The 20,364-nt window shown below is 46.4% G+C and overlaps 1 pseudogene; it reads right to left on the bottom strand.

Annotated features, from left to right (window-relative positions):
• Nucleotides 1-19,246: 19,246 nt before the first annotated feature.
• Nucleotides 19,247-19,996, bottom strand: LOC123381041 (annotated as a pseudogene).
• Nucleotides 19,997-20,364: the final 368 nt, after the last annotated feature.

A 20,364-nucleotide genomic window follows, 5' to 3' on the forward strand; every position in this document is an offset into this window, starting at 1 on the left:
CACCATTCCATTGATCTATAAAGTCAGCTGCTTCCGCATTATGGGATACATAAGTAAGATCAATGAATCTCATGGACAATAGCTTGGTTTTTTTTTAACTGAAAAAATGAATTCTTGTTAAGAAGCAATGCTGTGTGGGAAATCAGACTGTCATAAGGCATAGAGTAAGTCCATGGACGATAGTATTGGCAGAAGCTTGATGCTCAGTGAAGGCATATCCAAATCTCCCACTAAGACACCTCACTGGTCTCCCTAGGATTATAGAATAGTATGGGGGACTTGGGGTTGATTGCTGCTATTGGAAGATTGGGCATTTTGCATTGATGGTAATCAGGTTAGTTTCGGTGAGATGTTGAGTTCATATGGAGCTTCATCTAGGTCTTCGGGCCATCTGTTCCAAAGCAGGCCCTGGACTTCCCTGGGAAAGGACACTGAGATCTGGAGGGAGTTATCTTGTCCACCTGGTTATTAAGAACCCTTTATTTTTTAAAAAATTTTTCAAAAATTTAAAATGTAATTTTAGAGAGAATGCAGGCAAGGGGCATTGGCGGGGGGGGGGGGGTTGGAGAGAATCCTAAGCAGGCTCCACGCTCAGCATGGAGCCCAATTCGAGGCTCAGTCCCACAACCCTGAGATCATGACCTGAGCTGAAATAAAAAGTCAGATGCTCAGTTGACTGAGCCACCCAGGTGCCCCAAGAATCCTTTCCGTAGTGGGAGGCTCTTAGTGACCAATTTCATAAAACACAAATATTTTCACTCTCTATATCCATCCCCAAAGATTCTTTTTTATGTTTTTTTCCTTTTCTCTTCCTCACCCCCAATCTTTTATCTCATTCCTTTCAAGTCCTTGCTATCTGTCTAAACCATTCACCACTTCCTGTATACTCATTGCAAATCCTTACACCAGGCCATCTCTCCCTACAGACAGAACAAGCCACAAAATACACCGTTCAATGTTCTTCCCACTGGGAAGGTTTTCTTCTGTCATTTTTCAGAGCCACCCCTGAATAGGACTATACAGCATTGGGACACTTCTGGCCAGGGTTGGTGTATTGCACTATAAACTAGACTTGAAGCCTTTCTTTCTCTTTCATCTGGTGTTAGGGTATTCCCCATGGGATCCTAGATGTGGGATGAGGGATGGCTCCTCATGGTATGTGGTAGGGTGGGGCAAGTTGGCTGCCTGTGGTGAAACCTGTAAGGAGGCCCTCACTGTCAGGGCAATGCAGATAGTCAGCAGCTGAGTGCGTGCCTCCGTAAGTTTACACATTAGGCATGTTGCCTACTGCACGCCAGTCCAGGCCCTGGTGAGTGGCCTGCTCAGGATGCTTGCTGATGCCTTCAGGACCTACTTGGACCTGATCCCACAGATTCCATTTCTACTTGATGATGCACTCTAAAGGACACAGCCAGCGCGTCTCTAGGTAGACCAGATAGCGGCCAGCTCAGTATATCTTGGTGTCACATGTATATCTAGTGACTTATAGCAAATCCAGGCCCCCTTCTCGAAGTATGCTATGTGGGTTTTTTTGTATTTTTTGTTTTTTTTAAGTAGGCTCCATGCCCCGTGTGAGGCTTGAGCTCATGACCCTAGGAAGATCGGGAGTCATATGCTCTGACTGAACCAGCCGGGTGCCCTGTAGCTATTTTCTTTTGAGGGGGAAAAAAAGGCTCTTGGTTCTTTATTGGGCTATGAAAGTTGCCTCCACTGTGACATGCCACAGGCTCCCTATAGCACCCTGTTGTGCCACAGAAAATGTGAACTTTCTCCAAGCCTCATCCACATTGTACTCTCTCTTGATAATTAAATGGAGATGTGATAGGAATCATCACCCTTCACTTTTAATGTCTTTTATGGTGTAATTTTTGCATTTCCTCCAGGACGTAGCTTTTGATGTACTATTTCAGTAAGAAGTAAGAGTTCCAGGGGCTTCTGTTTTGCCTTCCCAACTACGGGATTCCCAATGTGTATTTTTTTTTGCTGAGGATGGAAAGGAAGAAAGCCATGAAATGGGTTTGCAATCCCACTGGGCCCACTGCAAGGCAGATTGAGTTCAAAATTATCTCATGATCTCCATAAGCCTCCACTCTGACTGATGGATCACAGGGGCATTTGTGTTGGCTGAAAGCTGGTGACTGATAACCTCTCAAAAGGGTGAATTTTTCTGTCTCTAGGGCTTAATTCCCCTGGGAATAGTTGAGGCTTCCTTGAAGGAAGGTCAAGAGGAGAATTCAACATAGTTCTGTGGTCAAAAGCACAGGTCTGGAGCTGGACCGTCTGGGTTTGAAACCTCTCTGTGTCTTAGTTTCTTAAACTGTGGAATGGAAGTAGCAGTACCTACTTTATTGGGTAGTTTTCTCCCTTATAGTCAGGGTTGAGAGATAATTTGCATACAGTAAAGTTGGCCCTTTTTATGGGCAGTTCTATGAGTTTTGACAAATGCACTCATTTGTGTAACCATTGTGGAGACTCACAAATTATAACAGTATAGTGTGGTGAATGCCACTGTCGGTGAGCCAGTAGGAGGTATTCCCAAACTAGCCTGAGAGGGGTAACCAGGAAAGACTTCTTAGAGGAGGCCATCTTTCAGCTGGGTGCTCAAGGGTAAGGAGGAGTTTGCACAATCAAGATATATAACATTTTCATCCCCCGCCCACCAAATTCCCTCATACCCCTTTGTACTCAACCTCTCCCTCACCCCCAGCTCCTGGTAACATCTAATCTGTCTTGTGTTCTATTGTTTGCCTTTTCCAGAATGTCATGTAAATGGGATCATACTGTATGTAGCCTTTGAGTCTAGCTTTTTTCACTTACCATGATGCCTTTAAGGTTCACCCATGGTGTTGCATGTATCAGTAATTCATTACTTTTCATTTCTGAGTAGTATTCCATTGCGTGGATGTACCACAGTTTGTGTATCCATTCATCAGTTGAAGGACATTAGGGTTGTTCCCAGTTTTTGGCAATTATGAATAAAGTCAATATAAGCATTCATGTTTAGGGTTTTGTGGGAACATAAGTTTTTTTCCCCCTTGGGAAATACTCAGAAGGGGGGAGGAATCGCTGGGTCATACAGTAAGTGTGTATGTATGTATGTATGTATGTATGTATGTATACCTTTATAAGAAACTGCCATGCTGTTTTCCAAAATGCCTGTCCCATTTGGCAATTCCATCAGCAATGTATGAGAGTTCTAGATATTCTATATCCTGGTCTACACTTGGTATGATCAGTTTTTAAAATTTTAACCATTTTAAGGTAATGGTATCTTATTGTGGCTTTAATTTATATTACCCTAATTATCACTGATAATTAGGATAATCATCCTTCCATGTATCTATCTGGTAAAATGTCTCTTCAAATAATTTGCCCTTTAAAAAAAAATGGATTGCTTACTTTCTTTTTATCGAGTTTTGAGAGCTCTTTATATATTCTGGATACAAATCCTTAGCCAGATACGTGTTTTATAAATATTTTCCTCCAGTCTGTGGTTTGTCTTATAAAGTCCAATTTCCCCCTGTTTTCTTTTATGGATAGTGCTTTTGGTGTCGTATGTAAGAAATCTTTGGCTAACCCAAAGTCATAAAGATTTTCTTCTATATTTCTTCTAAATGTTTTATAGTTTTAAATTCTACATTTAGATCTATCATCCATTTTGAATTAATTTTTGTATCTGCTGTAAGGTATTGATCAACTTTTTTTTAATACATGGATTATACAGAAGTTTTGAGGATTAAATGAGTTAATACATGTAAAACACTTGGAATAGTGCTTGGTACATAATTACATTTAATGAATGATAGCTGCAATTATTTTTTTTTTTTTAGAGAGAGAGCGTGCACACACACGCAAGAGTGGGGGAGGGGCAGAGGGAGAGGGAGAAAGAGAATCTTAAATAGGTTCCACGCCCAGCACAGAGCCCAACGCAGGGCTCAATCTCATGACAGTGAGATCATGACCTGAGCCGAAATCAAGAGTTAGACGCTTAACCAACTGAACCACCTAGGCACCCCAGAGCTATAATTATTAAAGAACATTATTGAGCTGTTTTTACAGAACTCCTTATTATAAATGCTTAATTTCTCTTTTATTTAAGGGGCTTTGGGTCCGTGAAATGATTCAGGTCTGGGAATCAAAAGAGATGCCTACATTCTTTATCATTGGGGGCTATCTATAGTCATTACTTACTCACTCTTTAAGTGACAGAAACCTAAAATGACAGAGACTTAAACGAGATACAAGTTTATTTCTCTCTCCTGTGACAGCCCAGATATAGACTGTCCAGGGTGGTAGGGTGTCTCTGTTTCACAAGGCCATCAAAGGACCTAGCCTCCTGTTTGGCTTGTTTTCTCACCATCACTAGAATATTGCCCTGGTCTGCATTCCAAGATGTCTCATAACCACTTCTATATTCTGAGCAGCAAGATGGAGAGAGAGGAGGAAAAAGGGTATAACCCCTACCTTGAAAGACATAACCTGGAAATTATACATATCACTTTCACTCCCATCCTCTTTGTTGGAGCTTAGTCACATGGCCATACCTAGCTACGAGAGAGGCTGGGAAACATAGTCTTTGTTCTTGGTAGCTGTGCGTTCTACTAAAAATCAGAGGTCCTTTTTCTATGAGAGAAAAGGGGGAAATAGATATTGGGAAACAATCTGTAGTCTGCCTCAAGAACTCAAGTCAAGCTTCTACTCACCATTTTTTGCCATTGAAAAAAAATACCAATCTGGGGCCCCTGGGTGGCTCAGTTGGTTAAGTATCTGACTTTGGCTCAGGTCATGATCTCACAGTTCTTGGGTTTGAGCCCCATGTCGGGCTCTGTGCTGACAGCTTAGAGCCTGGAGCCTGCTTCAGATTCTGCGTCTCCCTCTCTCTCTGCTGCTCCCCAGCTTGTGCTCTGTCTCTCTCTCTCTCTCAAAAATAAATAAACATTAAAAAAATTTTTTTAGGGGCGCCTGGGTGGCGCAGTCGGTTAAGCGTCCGACTTCAGCCAGGTCGCGATCTCGCAGTCCGTGAGTTCGAGCCCCGCGTCAGGCTCTGGGCTGATGGCTCAGAGCCTGGAGCCTGTTTCCGATTCTGTGTCTCCTTCTCTCTCTGCCCCTCCCCCGTTCATGCTCTGTCTCTCTCTGTCCCAAAAATAAACGTTGAAAAAAAAATTTGAAAAAAAAAAAAAAAAAGAAAAAAAGAAAAAAAAAAAAAGAAAAAAAATTTTTTTTAATGATCAAGTGGCACCTTAGTGGGCTATTTTAGTTCCAGGCACTTAATTAGAAGAAGCAAAAATAATTATAATGGCCAGTGACCTTTGTCAATGGGGTACATGTCGGTTCTGGTACTTACCTTTGCCTCTGCTACTTAAGTGTTGCTGTTTAAAGCACACAGAGTTCATTTTCTTTGAAACAGAGAGCCACTCGTCATCTTTCAGTAGTATCTCTAACCCGTAGAAAACATCTTACTAAAGTGCTTTTAGGTGCCTTTTTTTTTTTTTTTTGTATTTCTGTTATTTCCTTCATGAAAGTATTTTTCAAGTTCTTTGTGAATGAAACATCTGGGACCCTTTCCAGGGATATAATGTGTGGGTGGTCAAGTTGCACAGGATAAATCTTCTTTAATATCCCTGTCTGCATAAATCTTCAGGTTCCTTTCTCTCTCTCTTTTTTTAATGTTTTATTTATTTATTTTTGGGAGAGAGAGAGAGAGAGAGAGAGAGAGAGAGAGAGAGAGAGAGCAGGTGGGGAAGGGGTACAGAGAGAGAGAGGGAAACAGAGAATCCAAAGCAGGCTGCAGGCTTTGACCTGTCAGTGCAGAGTCCCATGTGGGGCTCCAAATAACGAACCATGAGATCACGACCTGAGCCAAAGTCAGACACTTAACCGACCGAGCCACCCAGGCGCCTCCAGATTCCTTTCTTTTTAAAAGTTTATTTATTCATTTTGAGAGAGAGAGTGAGGGCAGGGAGGGACAGAGGTGGGGGGAGATAGAGAATCCCAAGCAGGCTCTGCACTGGCAGCCCGGAGCCTGATGTGGGGCTCCTGCTCATGAACCATAAGATCATGGCCTGAGCTGAAACCAAGAGTCAGATGCTTAACCCACAGAACCCAGGCACCCCTCTTGAGATTCCTTTGAGGTTATACTGCTTGTGACATTGTAACCTTAGGTCAATCTGAATTTAATGATGTATGCATACTTATCAAAGATCCTGAAGTTGGTGTTCTAGTCTGGGTGGCCAGGAATCAACTATGTGCTCCTTCAAACAGAACCACCCCCACCAAATTAGCATGCTGAGATTTGACATATCTAAAGAAAATATTGGGTAGGAGGGGTAGAACATGAGGGCAAGTGGTGTCCTCTTGCAAGGTGACTCCAGAAGAAGTCACCTCATGAGTCAAGGGGAAGGGCACTGCAGACAATGGGGAGGAACTGCTTCAGCTGGTAAGGGATGCTCAGTGCTAGTTGGGGGTTTCCTCTAAATGTCCCTGCCGTAACCCTATTCCAGTTCCTGGGATTCTCTTTTTTCATAATCGAATGTCCAATTTTTATAAGACTATGATTCATCTAATGTTATAGTTTAAGAACCATTAGGATCAAATTCTGAGATTGGCTTTCATTTATGTCAGCCCTGTTGCTACAAGAAGTAAGGTATATTTTCCCACAACAATAGAAAGTCCATGGGTTGAAGTCAGTACTTTAAGCTGTGAATTTAGGGCTTGGACTTGTTATCCAATTTCTATAAGCTGTCCTGTGGTTTTAGAAACAGGTGCTCCTTTCCCTGTGGTCTCCTACAGCCTGTCCTCCGAGGACACTTCATTCTAGGTGAGCACAAGCAATAGTTTAGAGGGTTTGTGCTGTATGGCATAGGCTACTGAATTCCCATTCCTGAATCCCAGTAGACCTACCGCCCTAACTAAGCCAAGTAACCGATCCCCATTTTCCCCATTCCCCTTATAACCTTTCACCTGTCACCATCTGTCTGGTACCAATATCTGTTAGGGCTTTTGGCAGCGAGCACAAAAATTAACTTTGTCTACCCTAAAGATAAAAGACTAAAGAGAGTTTTTTGGAAAGATTTGGGTAGTGCATAGAAGCCACATAAATGCCAAAGAACCAGTGTGCAAGAACCAGGAAGGCAGGAAATAACAGCCAAGGTCAAACCACCAGAACACTGGCTCAGAGTCCCCACTGAGCACTGGTGTCTCTGCCACTGAGCACTCAGCGCTGCTTGTGTTGTGTTCCCAGCTCCAGTGTCCCCACTTTCAATAACTTTCCACCTGTCCTTACATCTTGGAGTCATCCTGGGTAGGAGCATTAATTGGCTTAACTTGGGTTATGTGCCCACAGGCTGGCAGATAATGGGGTGGAAAGAGAAAGCTCTGGCCCCTTTGCTTCTCTAGGGGCAGATGAAATTCTGCCTTCCTCCAAGCCACACCCAAAGGGGGTTTCTCCCACACTGGAGCATGTCCGGATGTGGAGTAGCCGAGCACGCGTGCGCGCGCACGGGCGCGCGCGCGCGCACACACACACACACACACACACACACACACAGCTGTTCACTGTAGTTGGGAACTTCCTGGCTCTCCTTCTCCTCCATTCAGCCAAGAACCCCTCACCAACTTCAGCCTGTCCTTGCATTTAACCGGTGCCACTGACAAACCCCAGGCAGGGAGCCACATCACCACCTCATGCTTTCTCTTTGACCAGGCCACAGAGCACAGCTGGAAGACAGGTAAATTCATGGGGTCCAGCTTTTGTTGAGTCTCCCCAGGGCTTAGAAATCCTTTTATGTTAGGGGCGCCTGGGTGGCTCAGTCGGTTAAGCATCTGACTCTTGATTTCGGCTCAGGTCAGGATCTCATGGTCATGATCTCACAGCCTGTGGAGCCCAGGGTCATCTCAAGCTTAAGATTCTCTCTCTCCCTCTCCCTCTGCCCCTCCCTGCTTGCACTCTCTCACATGCTCTCTCGCTCTCTCTCTCAAAAGAAAGAGAAAGAAAGAAAGAAAGAAAGAAAGAAAGAAAGAAAGAAAGAAAAAATCCTTTTATGTTAGATAGCATACTATTCACCTCTGAAAAATATGTGACTCATATGACTTTTCATATGTGACTCAAACTGACAATAATTCTTTAATTGCATCTGATATACATCCCACATTTAAACTGTTCCCCAAATCTTGTGAAGGTAACCTTTCTGTAAGGAAAATATGGTTATATCACTTCCTCCATTAAATTATTTTAACATATCAATATTGTAAAATAATGTAAACGCAAACAGTACAAAGTGGCTGGAGTAAAACGGAAGAGCGCCCCTCTTCCTCCTCTCCTTTCTCTTTTCTCCTTTCAGTCCAGTCCATCTCCCCACTAGTATCAAGTATTGATTTCATGTGTTTTCTTTCAATAAGTTTCCAGACATTAACATGCAAGCAGGTGCATAGATAGATATATCCTTAACACAGAATACAAAGGGATCACAGCATACACGCTCTCATGTGACTCGCTTTATTCATTTGATAACCTATCTTGGACATCTTTCCATGTCAGTAAAAATAAAAGTCCTTTAGTGGTTCCTGTCTCCCTCTGTCACTGGAGTGCCATCTTACCAAATAGCATGTGGTTCCCTGAGTGCACCACACTCCCTCATACCTTAGTGACCATGTGCATGTCATTTCCTCTGCCTGGAATGTCTTCTCTTCTTTCATGGGACCCAATAAATTCTTACCTTCTCCAAAGCCTTCCCTGTCCTTGGGAAAGAATTAGGCTTTCTTCCTAGTTCCCAAAATTCCCTCGGTATTCTTCTCTCATCACACTCACCATGAGGTTTTGTGAGTGCTTATTCCTTTGTCTTCTTCTCTCATGATACTACAAGCTCCAAAGGCCATCCTATGAGTTATAACCAACTCTCAGTCTCAGGGCTTAGTCAGAAGTGGTGCTTAATAATAGTGGTTACTGAGCTCCTTCTTCCATCAAGAGATCAAGAACATCTTAGGGTAATAGAAATACTAACATAAATACCCTATTTCTATTACAGAGACACTGCCCTCCCCACATCATTCAGTCAGTAGGATACTAGGAGGAAAGACCTGGAGAGGACCAAGGATTGAGATTCTCCAAGGCTGGTTGGCGTTGAGGGGAATGCTCTGAGTGACAATAAGCCAAGACTTCTCTGGTTAGGAGCACTTTTGAGGCCCTCCTAATTAGGACCTATTGTGTGAAGGCAAAAATTTTGGTAAGAGTAACTGGGGACATGGGTAACAATGACCCCGAGCCCACCAGCCTGACCTTGGCATTCCAGGGACAGGCAGAGTGAGAATTCCTGAACAATGCTTCTACCCAGAGAACAAGGCCATGTTTGACTAAAACAAATAAGACTTTTTTTTTTAACTTTTTTATTTATTTTTGAGAGACAGAGCACAAGTGGGGGAAGGGCAGAGAGGGAATGAGACACAGAATCCGAAGCAGGCTCCAGGCTCTGACCTGTCAGCACAGAGCCCGATGCAGGGCTTGAACTCACAAACTGTGAAATCATGACCTGAGCCGAAGTTGGACGCTTAACTGACTGAGCCACCCAGGTGCCCCCAAACAAATAAGACATTTTTACAGTGGGTGGGATAGGGAGGGTCCTTCTTCCCTGAGACAATTAGGCTGGGGCTAAGATGAAAAGGGATTGTGGGTATGGGCTAGCTAGGTTGAGTCTGCGGAATTTCTGGGAGAGAGAATGGAGTTCCATCCAAGCCACCTTCATGGAAAGTGTGGTAGACAATATGAATTAGGCCGTCATACATTCATCCAACCATCTTCTAGTGTGCTTTCTTCTCACATGGTTGCAATCAAGGTATCATCTGGGGCTGCAATCTCATTGGAAGGTTTGAATGGGGAGGGATCTACTTCCAAGTTCATTTACATGGTTGTTGGCAGAATTCAGTTCCTTATGGGTTGTGGGACTGAGGACTGAAGACCTCAGTTTCTCACTGACTGTTGGCTGGTAGCTTCTCTCAGCTCTTTGCCATGTGAGTCTCTTCATAGGGCAGCTCACAACATGACAGCTCACTTCATCAGAACAAGTAAGCAAGAGAGCCTGAGACAGCAAGCAAGATGGAATCCACAGTCTTTTGATAACCTAACCTCAGAAGTGACATCCCCTCACTTTTGCCATATTCTATTAATTAGAAGCAAATCTCTAGGTACAGCCCACACTGAAGGGAAGGTAATTCTACAAGGGGAGAGAGATTACACAGGAAGCAGGGATCACTGGGGAGCATCACAGAGACTGCCTACTACTTGTAAAAGCCTCCAGTACCAGGACTAATACCTTTATCCTCTCATCTGTATCCCCACTTTCACCCTATGACCATGGCCATATGAGGCAAGCATCCCCACAGCCCTGGATGCCTCTCCCAAGTGAGGATCCAGGATAGCCTCAGAAGGACTTTGGTCTCAGAAGACATATTTGGCATGGTCATTGTCATTGGTTAGCAGACAGGCTGGGTGTGGAATAGAACCAGGGGCCAGACTGGGGCCTAGAGGCACTGGCTCTCCTGGGGCTGGCCAGATACACAAGGCTACAACCAGGCCGTAAGTCTACCTCAGAGTCTTTCCCAAATGGGGAGGGGCTTCTTGGATGTCTCTCCTTAAGGGCCAGCCCTGCCCAACTTGGCTAGATTTGGGCCCCACTTACCTGGGTGCATCTCTGTCTTCGTTGAGCATCACTGTCTTCGTTGCAAAAAGAGGGGTGTCTGGGGACTAGCAGAGGTCTGTGAACCCGGAGAATGAAGAAAGTACAGTCTTTGTAATTTCCCCCCAAGCATGATCTCAGTCCATTTTGGTGGACCTATTTTTTTCCGTCTCTGATTCTTCCTTCCTTTTGTTTTTGTTTTCCCAATTCCTATTTCTCTGACTCCTTCTCTTCTCTCAATTTTATACCCTAAAGCCCAGGGCACAGGACACCCCTAAAATTGAGCCTGTACTCTCCACTAGGGCGTGGCAAGATTTGGGAGGACTCTTCTCCCCTGCCTTTACCACCCCAGGCAAACGAGGGGTCTGGAGAGTACCCAAGTGAGCGCCAGAAGACCGGAGAGGCAGGCAATCCTGGGTCTTCCACACTGCCTCCACGGAGATCCACAAGAGGGTGCTCTCCATTCTGCACCTATTCCTGCGGTCTCCAACCAGCCTCCCTGAACACTACTCAAATGAAGACTGACAAATGGGGCAGAAAACTGCCACACAGAGGAAGACTTGAGAAGGGCACAGTGCAGTATGAAGAAAAGTGTGGTCCACATGAGTCCCAGCATCCTTCCAGGAGCTTGGAGAAGGTCAGACCTCAGACCAGTCGTCTGCCTCAGGTTTCCAGAGGCAGAATGGCCAGTACTTCTTCCATGCTCCACTCCCCATCTCTGCCAGTGTGCAACACTCCTCTGGGAGGGGACCAGGTACTACTCATCTTGGTGTCCCCAGAGCCTGTATGAATGAATGACCAATGATGAATGAATTGCTCGACCAATGAACGAGCAAACAATCAAAGCCTCTTAAGGCCTGTTTGAAATGTACAAACGTATTCACTGGAGCATTATTTTGTGATCTCCAAGATCGGGAACAAATTCATCGTCCATCAGTAGAGGACTGGGACAATAAATTAGGTAACGGTGTACTGGCGAGCAGCCATGAGAAGAATGAGGCAGCTCTAAATACATGGCTGTGGAGCAAACTCAAGGGATAGTGTTAGGTGTGGAGAACAGAATGCAGAACAGGACGCAGGCTAGGCTGGCCTCCGAGTGTGCTCGTGGGGAGAGAATAGTATTCCGAATACGCGTAGGACAGCTCAGGAAAGATGCCCAAGGAAATTATAGCTCTGGCTCTCTGGGGAGAGCAACGGAATACCTGAGCTAGGGGGTGGAAGGGAGGCTGACTTGTCACTGCTTGGAACCGTTTGGATTTTGTACAGCGTGAGTAAAGTATTTATTCAAAACAAAATGTAACGGCACACACTTGGAGCCACGGACTTGGATCACCCTCCTGGTCCTGCCTGTTACCAGCTGCGTGCTTGTGAGCAGGTCATATTACTCTTTGAGGATCAGTTTCTTCATCTGTAAAAATAGACTGTTGGAAGTCTGCCCAGTGCTCTGAGATTTGCCAAAGGTGTTTCTGGGCACATTTGGGGAGCCCAAGGTTTTGCTGACACCACTGTCATTTGTAGTACACACAGATGACACGTGAGCACAAACCTCTGACCAAGACAGGTCGAAGTCCTGCAAGAGATCGACAGTGTGATCCTTGACCCCACTGGTCTTGGTCAGAGACCAGGTTAAATGCCCTCTCAGGGTTCACCTGCTGGGAGACATTACCTGGCAGATTCTCTTGCCCCACTTCAGCAACCATGGCCAGGACCAACCTTCAGGAACTCTGTCTCAACACCAGAAGATTATGTCATAAAATCCCTTCGTTGCTTCCTCTGTCCCAGTATCTTACCAGTGAAAGAACGGTGCAAAAACAAAGAACATAACGTAGTCATCTGGGGCTTTGCAAGGGGAAGTGCTAGAGATTCCGCGGTTAATGGTCTTTAGAGATATTCTCCCTACAGTGGGTGCCAGCTTGGGGCACTGCATAACAGCGGGCTGTGGGGTCGCCCCCGTGTCCAAGCTATGCATACCAGGAATACTCTCTCATTTACCGTTTTTTTTTTTTTCATTTGACAAAAATTAATTCAGTTCCTTCACTCTGCCACGGTTGTACAGGAGAGTACGCTGCCTGAGGAAGTTACGGCCCATTGGTGAAGGTACACAATTAGACAAACCAATGATAATCCAAAGCGCACCAAGCATCAGAGAGACAGCCAGGCTTTCCAGAAGTACCAGGCAGAGGTACAGGACACAGGGGCAGGGGTCAGCCGATTCCTGTGGGAGGAAGGGAGGATGGAGGGAGGACAGGCGCTAACGAAGAGAAGCAATTTGGTGCCAGCTGTTGTGAAGATGCGACAGTGGATGTAAATGGCTAGCCAAGGACCCAACGCACTGTAAGCGCTCCATCAGTTCCAGAAAGCACAGGAAGAAATTTCCCCCAGATACCCAGGCCTGAGCGCGGGGCTGTCATCACCCTGAAATGCCACAAGGCGGAGCTCATCACCTGTTACAGTGCGTTCTGGGTCGTGTCCCTCCAGTTGCAGTGTGGCCGGCCTCCCCCAACCCAGAAGCTGGTTATTTGCACCTTACAAAGCTGTTAACAAAGCGCCCAGTGGATACCGGGACACCCACAGCTGCTGCTAAGTGTAGGGTGTGTCAGGGCCTAAGTGGCTCCTGACAGCCCTGTCCTCGTGTTTTCTCACAAAGTCCAGGATTTGTTCCTCCGGGCTCACTCTCACCACCTCAGAATAGCTCTGATTCCCAAAAATAGCCACCAGTTCTGTTCTTTTCATCCTTCCTGGTTCTTCCCACCCATCCACAGAGCCCAGTCTTAGAGCAGCACGGAGGAGGGTGAGGCACTGGCCCTGGCACCTCGGGGGCCACCTAGGCCAGCAGAGCTTCAGCTCTCTGCACAGACCCCAGTTCCTGCACAGACCCCAGCAGAGGGGATGAAAAGGTGTTTTCCCACAGGTCTCCTTCCGGAGTTAGAAATGTACTTGGTTTTGAGCACCCCTCCCACCCCCCTCCCCACCCTGATGGCTTCTGGAGAGGATTGGGTGGCTCCGTGCCCTGGAGTGAGACAGACCTGTTGTCCTGCACTCACTCTGCTGGTGACCTTGGGCAAGTTACCTCACCTCCATGGTCATCTTCCATGAAATAAAGATCAAAAGAAGATCTAACATTTCACTTTATGGGATATTGAGGGATCGGTTGTTCCGGGAAAAGGGAATCCACATTTGATTCCTTTTCTCCCCTCACCCAGGGAACACCTTTAAACACACACTGAAACTGACATACGTGGGGGGGGGGAGGGGGGAAGAAACTGACATACAGGTAACTTCTGAAAAGAAGAGGGGGCCGCTCCCTGACAGATGGCTTCAAGCCAAAGAGGTGAACCTGGGTTCAGGTGAGGGCTGGCAGGAAATCAGCACCGCACTCCCTTTTTAACTCTTTCCCGACAGGACTCTGACTGCAGTTGGGGACTGACAAGCACAGGACCTGACAAAGTCCGAAAAAGGACGGCAGAAGGGTTTCCAGACAGAGGAATCACATGGATGGACTTGACGGGTCAGTTCCTGGGGTACTGTCTGTCCTCTCCAGCAGGCAGAAATAGGTGCCTGTGCCCGGCTCAGTGCCTGGCAGATAGAGGGCACTCTTCTGGGGTCAAGAGTGACCGGAGCCGTCATCCCTTGGCATCGCTGGTTTCGTCATGACTCATTACTCATGACTTAGTCACCTTTGGAAGATGACAGAGGCCATCCCAAAGTGCCCCACACAAACTGCAGTTTGCTTCTCAGTGAAACTGAGCTGGACCACATTGAAGGTTTTGGAACTGTGTTTTTCGGAACCCCTCAGAGACAAGGAGGCAGGAGGAGGTGTGTGGCAAGATAGGCAACCCCCTGTCCCCGTTTCACTAGAGAAGCTCAAAAAGAGGTCGTGTTTTTCAATGAGATGTAAAGAACAATAAAGAAAAATCCACACAACTTGTTTGTGCGGTTTGACAGTTAGTAATAAAATGAATACCCCATAATGCAGGTCAAGAAATACAACGTTGCCCGCACCCCAGGATCCACCTGAATGTCCTTCTGCTTGCCAACTTAGAGGCCCCAGATTTGATTTTAAGGGAACCAACAGTCTGGCACAAGCTGTAGTTTTTATGTGTATGCGGTGGGGGGGGGGGGGGAAGGGAGTGTCTGTTTGGCTGGGGTGGGCCTCAGATGCAGAGTCCAATTAACCACACTCCCTAGACCATGTAACAGGATCATGGGCTCATACAGGGTCTTCTCTTGTTTTCTTTTATATGCTGATTTTTCTTCCCTTCATCTCCATCACTGCTCCTATTTCCCCTTTCCCCCAAAGACACTTAATCTATTGTATTCGGCTTATGTCCTTGGGTATGTATGTATCTTTGAAAAATATATTGTGTCTTGTATATGTACGCATTTTAGATCTCTTTCTAGTCCTTACTTTTTTCATGTTATTCTATATATCTCAAACTCATTACCTCTTTTTTATATTTATTTTTATTTAAAAATTTTTTTTGAATATGAAATTTATTGTCAAATTGGTTTCCATATGACACCCAGTGCTCATGCCGACAGGTGCCCTCCTCAGTGCCCATCACCCACCCTCCCCTCCCTCCCACCCCCCATCAACCCTCAGTTTATTCTCAGTTTTTAAGAGTCTCTTATGGCCAAACCCATTGCTTCTCATTGCTCCCTATTTACTCCACAGAATGCATCTATCACATTTACTTCTCCTAATTGATGGATACTTAGGATGCAGCCAATCACTCTCTTGTAGCAAACAACACTCACGTGTCCCCTCATGGACCCAAGTTTAAGGTGCTCCGAGGCAGATGAGGTGAGGCAAGGCAAGCAGGCTTAGGGTTGGCTAGTTTAAACCATTTCAATGGGCTCTTGGGTGGAGGGGCTGTCCCTAGTTGCCTGGTACCTGGCCCTGGGGTACCTGCCCTGGGTACCTGGCCCTTAGGGCAAGGGAATAATAGCGGCCTGGTGTGGTAAGAGCTGGTTAGAAGAGGTAGCGGGGTGTGGGCTCTGGACTGGTTAGTTTATACGTGAAAGTTGTGCTCGCAGGTGAATCCTTTACTATCTCTAGGAACTGGCTGGCCCTCAGAGGCCAGTCTCCCCAGAGTTAGCAAGGTGCCAGATACGAAGCATTAGAAATAAAAAGACATGGAGCACCTGGGTGGCTCAGTCGGTTGAGCATCCGACTTCGGCTCAGGTCATGATCTCACAGCTCGTGAGTTTGAGCCCCGCGTCTGGCTCTGTGCGGACAGCTTGGAGCCTCGAGCCTGCTTCGGATCCTGTGTCTCCCTCTCTCTCTGCCCCTAACCCACTCACATTCTGTCTCTGTCTCTCTCAAAAATAAATAAACATTAAAAAAAGAAAGAAAGAAAAAGACATGCTTAACACAATGGGTTTGGTAGAACTTAGCTATAAAGCCAACGGAGTTGAGAAGAAATTTTTTAATTTTTAAAAAAATGTTTATTTATTTTGAGAGAGAGACAGAGAACATAAGTCGAGGAGGGACAGAGAGAGACACAGAATCCAAAACAGGCTCCAGGCTCTGAGCTGTCAACACAGAGCCTGATGCAGGGCCTGAACCCACAAACCGTGAGATCATGACCTGAGCTAAAGCCAGATGCTTAACCTACTGAGCCAACCAGGCATCTGTTTTTTAAAAAATTCTTTTTGAGAAAAAAAATTTTAAAAGGAGATAATTTTATTTTCCTGGTTGTTGGCTTATTTTCTATTTCTTCTTGTTCAAAGTTTGACATTTTACATATTTCAATAAACATTCATTTCTTATATTCCAGTGCTTCTGGATGGCCAAGTAGTGACTTTTCTGTGATCCTCCAAGTCTTCTTTGTGACCTTTACCTCTCTAGCTCCCTTAATAATTGTGTAAAATCTAATGCCTGTAATAAGTCATTGATTCCCTAAGACAGTGGTTCTGCTTCCCTGATGGGACCCTCATAGATAACTTCCCTGTAGACTTCATGAAGCAGAAATCTGTACCAACCCTGGCCTGTCTAGCTCTGGACCTTACCATGAGAGAGGGAAGTACATTTCTTTCTTGTTTAAACCATTGTTGCTTTGTGTGTGTTTTTTTTTTTAAAGATTTTATTTTGTTATTTTTTTTTAATGTTTATTTATTTTTGAGAGAGAGAGAGCACATGCAGTGTGGGGGGGGGGTGCCGGGCAGAGAGGGGGACAGAAGATCCAAAGCAGGCTCTGTGCTGACAGCAGAGAGCTCGATGTGGGGCTCGAACCCACAAACCGTGAGATCATGACCTGAGCCGAAGTCGGAGGCCTAACCGACTGTGCCACCCAGGTGCCCCTTTAAGATTTCATTTTTAAGTAATCGCTACACCCAACGGAGGACTCGAACTCACAACCCCAAGATCAAGAGTAGCATACTCTTCAGACTGACCCAGCCAGGCACCCCTAAACCACTGTTACTTTGATCTGACTTCACAGAGCTGAGACAACTACTTGTTTTGGACCCTGCCACCTGCTAGAAGTTTACAGGGAAGAGGAAGCACTTCTATCTTATTTGACCCATTGCATTTTTCAGTTTCTTTCTAACAGGAGCTTAGCCTGTCGCTTAAATCCTTCCTCATCCACACTACCCCCTTTTCACCCAGTTGAATCCTACTCACCCTGCAGCTTTTCCTAAGCCTGATCCCCCTATTACAAGGGCACTCTCCTAATACCCTGGGCTTCCCCTTTCATAGCACGTGCATAATCTGGTAAATATTTGTCGCGTGTCTGTCTCCCCCACTAGACCAGACCTTGCCTCGCTTACTCCTGCTGTACCCCCAGCCCATGATGCAGAGCTGACACACAGCCATTGACTGACTCAACGAACGCTCTCCAAGGGAGATACAAAGAGGAGAAATCTTTTGGTGCATTTTGCTAGAAATGTGCAGTAGCCCTGAACCCTTTGGGTGGAACCTAGCTTGTCAGAGTTTGCTACCCCGACCTTCTCCCCCCTCATCCTCTCTTATTGCAGACCCTCGAACCGCCTTCTAAACGTTAGATGCTTCGCAACCAGTATTGCACATTAAGAGGCGATGATATGTGTGCGCCAGATATCAAGGTCACTGGACACCCCCCCCCAGCCATGTGTCATATGTAGAACCACTATTGGGGTGTGTCTGGCCCATGCTATTTTCTCTAAGAGCTGCCCCCCAAACCGCCCCATGCCGAGGAGCAGGCCCAGCTCGGGTGGTCACTAGCCCATGGGACACTTCAATGAGAATTAGGAACAAAAGCGCCCGTTTCTCAACACACTTTATTGCCATCTGCCAAAACAGTTTCATTATGAATATGCATCTTTACGATGTCTGCAGCGTGGAGGGGGCCCCTTGGAGTTACACACTGCACAGTCTACACAGCCGTATGTGGATGTAGGTCCTGCCACCTCCCCGTTAGCCTTGTTAGCGTTATGTTACTCTGCCTTCTTCTAGAGCCAGCCTGATTGGGCCAACCTAACTTAAGCTGGCCAATGGGTTGGTTCTCTCAGAAACGTAAAGGTGGGCTACAGAGCTCTAGCTTGTCATTACTAAACCGGGAGAACATGCAGAGTCGTGGCTGGGATAGCCATTTCCCGACACGTATCGCTTCGAGTTCCCTGACTGCAAGCGACAGAAACCGACTTAAGTAGCTAACTTAGCTTACACGAAAATGGGATGTATCGGAAGGAGTCTGGGAAAGCCAGAGAACCAGGGGCCAGGCAGGAGGAACGACAGGAAGAGCTTCACACCAGAGCAATCTGGCCAGGGCCCCACTGTCTGGAGGAGGAGGGGGCAGGGAGAATGGGACATGGACGATGGCAGACACTGATGGACAAAGGACCTCCATCCATTTCCGCCTTCCCGTCTCCATTAGGACTCGAAGTCTTGGGAGAGAGCAGCTGGCCGGCCATGCCGTGATGGAGGAGGGCTTTGTGGGGTGCTCCGATCAGCTGGGGGCCACCCAATGGGGGGAGTCCCAATCGGGTGGGGGCCGGCGGCGCAGGCAGTGAAAGAAGGGGGAACAAAGGAGATAGAAGTCTGAGATTACCACAAGGGAGTGGCAGGCAGGACAGCAAAGGAGACACTGCCACCAGGTGGGTGTGCGTATGTGTGTGTTGGGGGGGGGGGTGGACACAGTTATCACAGTTAGGGGTGGAGTGAGGGAGTATGGGAACATATGGAATTTCCCCCTTTGTTGGCCATTTTAGGGACTGTGACTGATTGTAATTGGCCAGTTAGGGTCTGTGGTTATTTCGATGTGGGCCGCTTAGTGGTCAGTGGTCGCGTGGGCCCTTTGGCCTTACTCAGGTTTCCACTGCTCAAGCCTGTTGCCTAAAAATGGCCTCTACAGGCTCTATCCCTCTACTGTTCTCTTCTTAACTCAGAAACACTTTTTCATTTATAAAGTTCTTTCTTTCTTTCTTTTAATGTTTATTTATTTTGGGGAGAGAGAGAGAGAGAGACAGGGTGTGAGCGGGAGAGGGGCAGAGAGAGAGGGACACACAGAATCCGAAGCGGGCTCCAGGCTCCGAGCTGTCAGCACAGAGCCCGACGCGGGGCTCGAACCTACGAATGGTGGGATCAGACCTGAGCCAAAGTCGGACGCTTAACTGACTGAGCCACCCAGGTGCCCCTATGAAGTTCTTTAGAACACATAACCAAGGCGCCATTTCCCGACACCTGTCGGGAAAGAGACATCTGTCTCTTTGTTCTTGTCCTCTGGAATAGGATCTCGTGGTGGCCCTCTCCTGTCGCATGTGTTGCTCCTCAAGCCAGTGTCACTATCATTGGTCGCCCGTCCTGCCCACTCTCCCCGTCCTCAGGAGCAGATGTGCCTTCTTCACCACTCTCTGGGCTTTCTCGTTTCTTCAAAGCGCCTTCTCCGTCTCCAGTGGAATCCTCTTTCTTGTCTTCTTTCTTTTCTGTGGTTTTCTTAGCTGCTCGCTCTTCCTCAGGAAGTAATACTGCTCTGACCCCGTTTGACTCGCTCTGCCACCTCTTACTCCCTCTCTCTAGCTTTTGCGGTTCTGTTCCTCTGCCTGTGCAATTTCAGCTCTAATTTTCTCTGTATCCACGTCCATCTTTGGACCCAGAGCCTTTCAAGTTCACTGTTAAATGAATCTGTGCTTTCCAGGAACAACTTCTTTTTCCGGTGTTACTCCTCTATTCGAAGAAGCTCAGCTTCTAGTTTTCACTGATGAACAGTTAAGCACCGAACTTGTTGTTTGAGGTCCTGCATTCTGGCTGTTGTGACAACCTACGGAACATCTGGTAGCACACTCTCACTGGGTACTGCACCGAGGAGGTGTCGGTCTTCCTGGGAGGCAGTAGCTGGATGCTTCCTTGACCAGCCACCATCAAGAGATCAAATAGGAGACGGGGCGCCTGGGTGGCTCAGTCGGTTAAGCGTCTGACTTCAGCTCATGTCATGATCTCACAGTTTGTGAGTTCAAGCCTCACGTCAGGCCAATAGCTCAGAGCCTGGAGCCTGCTTTGGATTCTGTGTCTCCCTCTCTCTCTCTGTCCCTCCTCTGCTCGCTCTATCTCTGTCTCTCAAAAATGAATAAATTTTTAAAATTTTTTAAAAAATAAAATATAGGAAGAACTCTTAAAACTTAACAATAAGAAAACGAAGAATCCGATTTTTAAAAAATGGGCAAAAGATCTGAAAAGAATCTTCACCAAAGAAGACATGCAGATGGAAAATAGGCACAT

The sequence above is a fragment of the Felis catus genome, chromosome D2, assembly GCF_018350175.1.
Source record: "Felis catus isolate Fca126 chromosome D2, F.catus_Fca126_mat1.0, whole genome shotgun sequence".
Lineage (NCBI taxonomy): Eukaryota > Metazoa > Chordata > Mammalia > Carnivora > Felidae > Felis > Felis catus.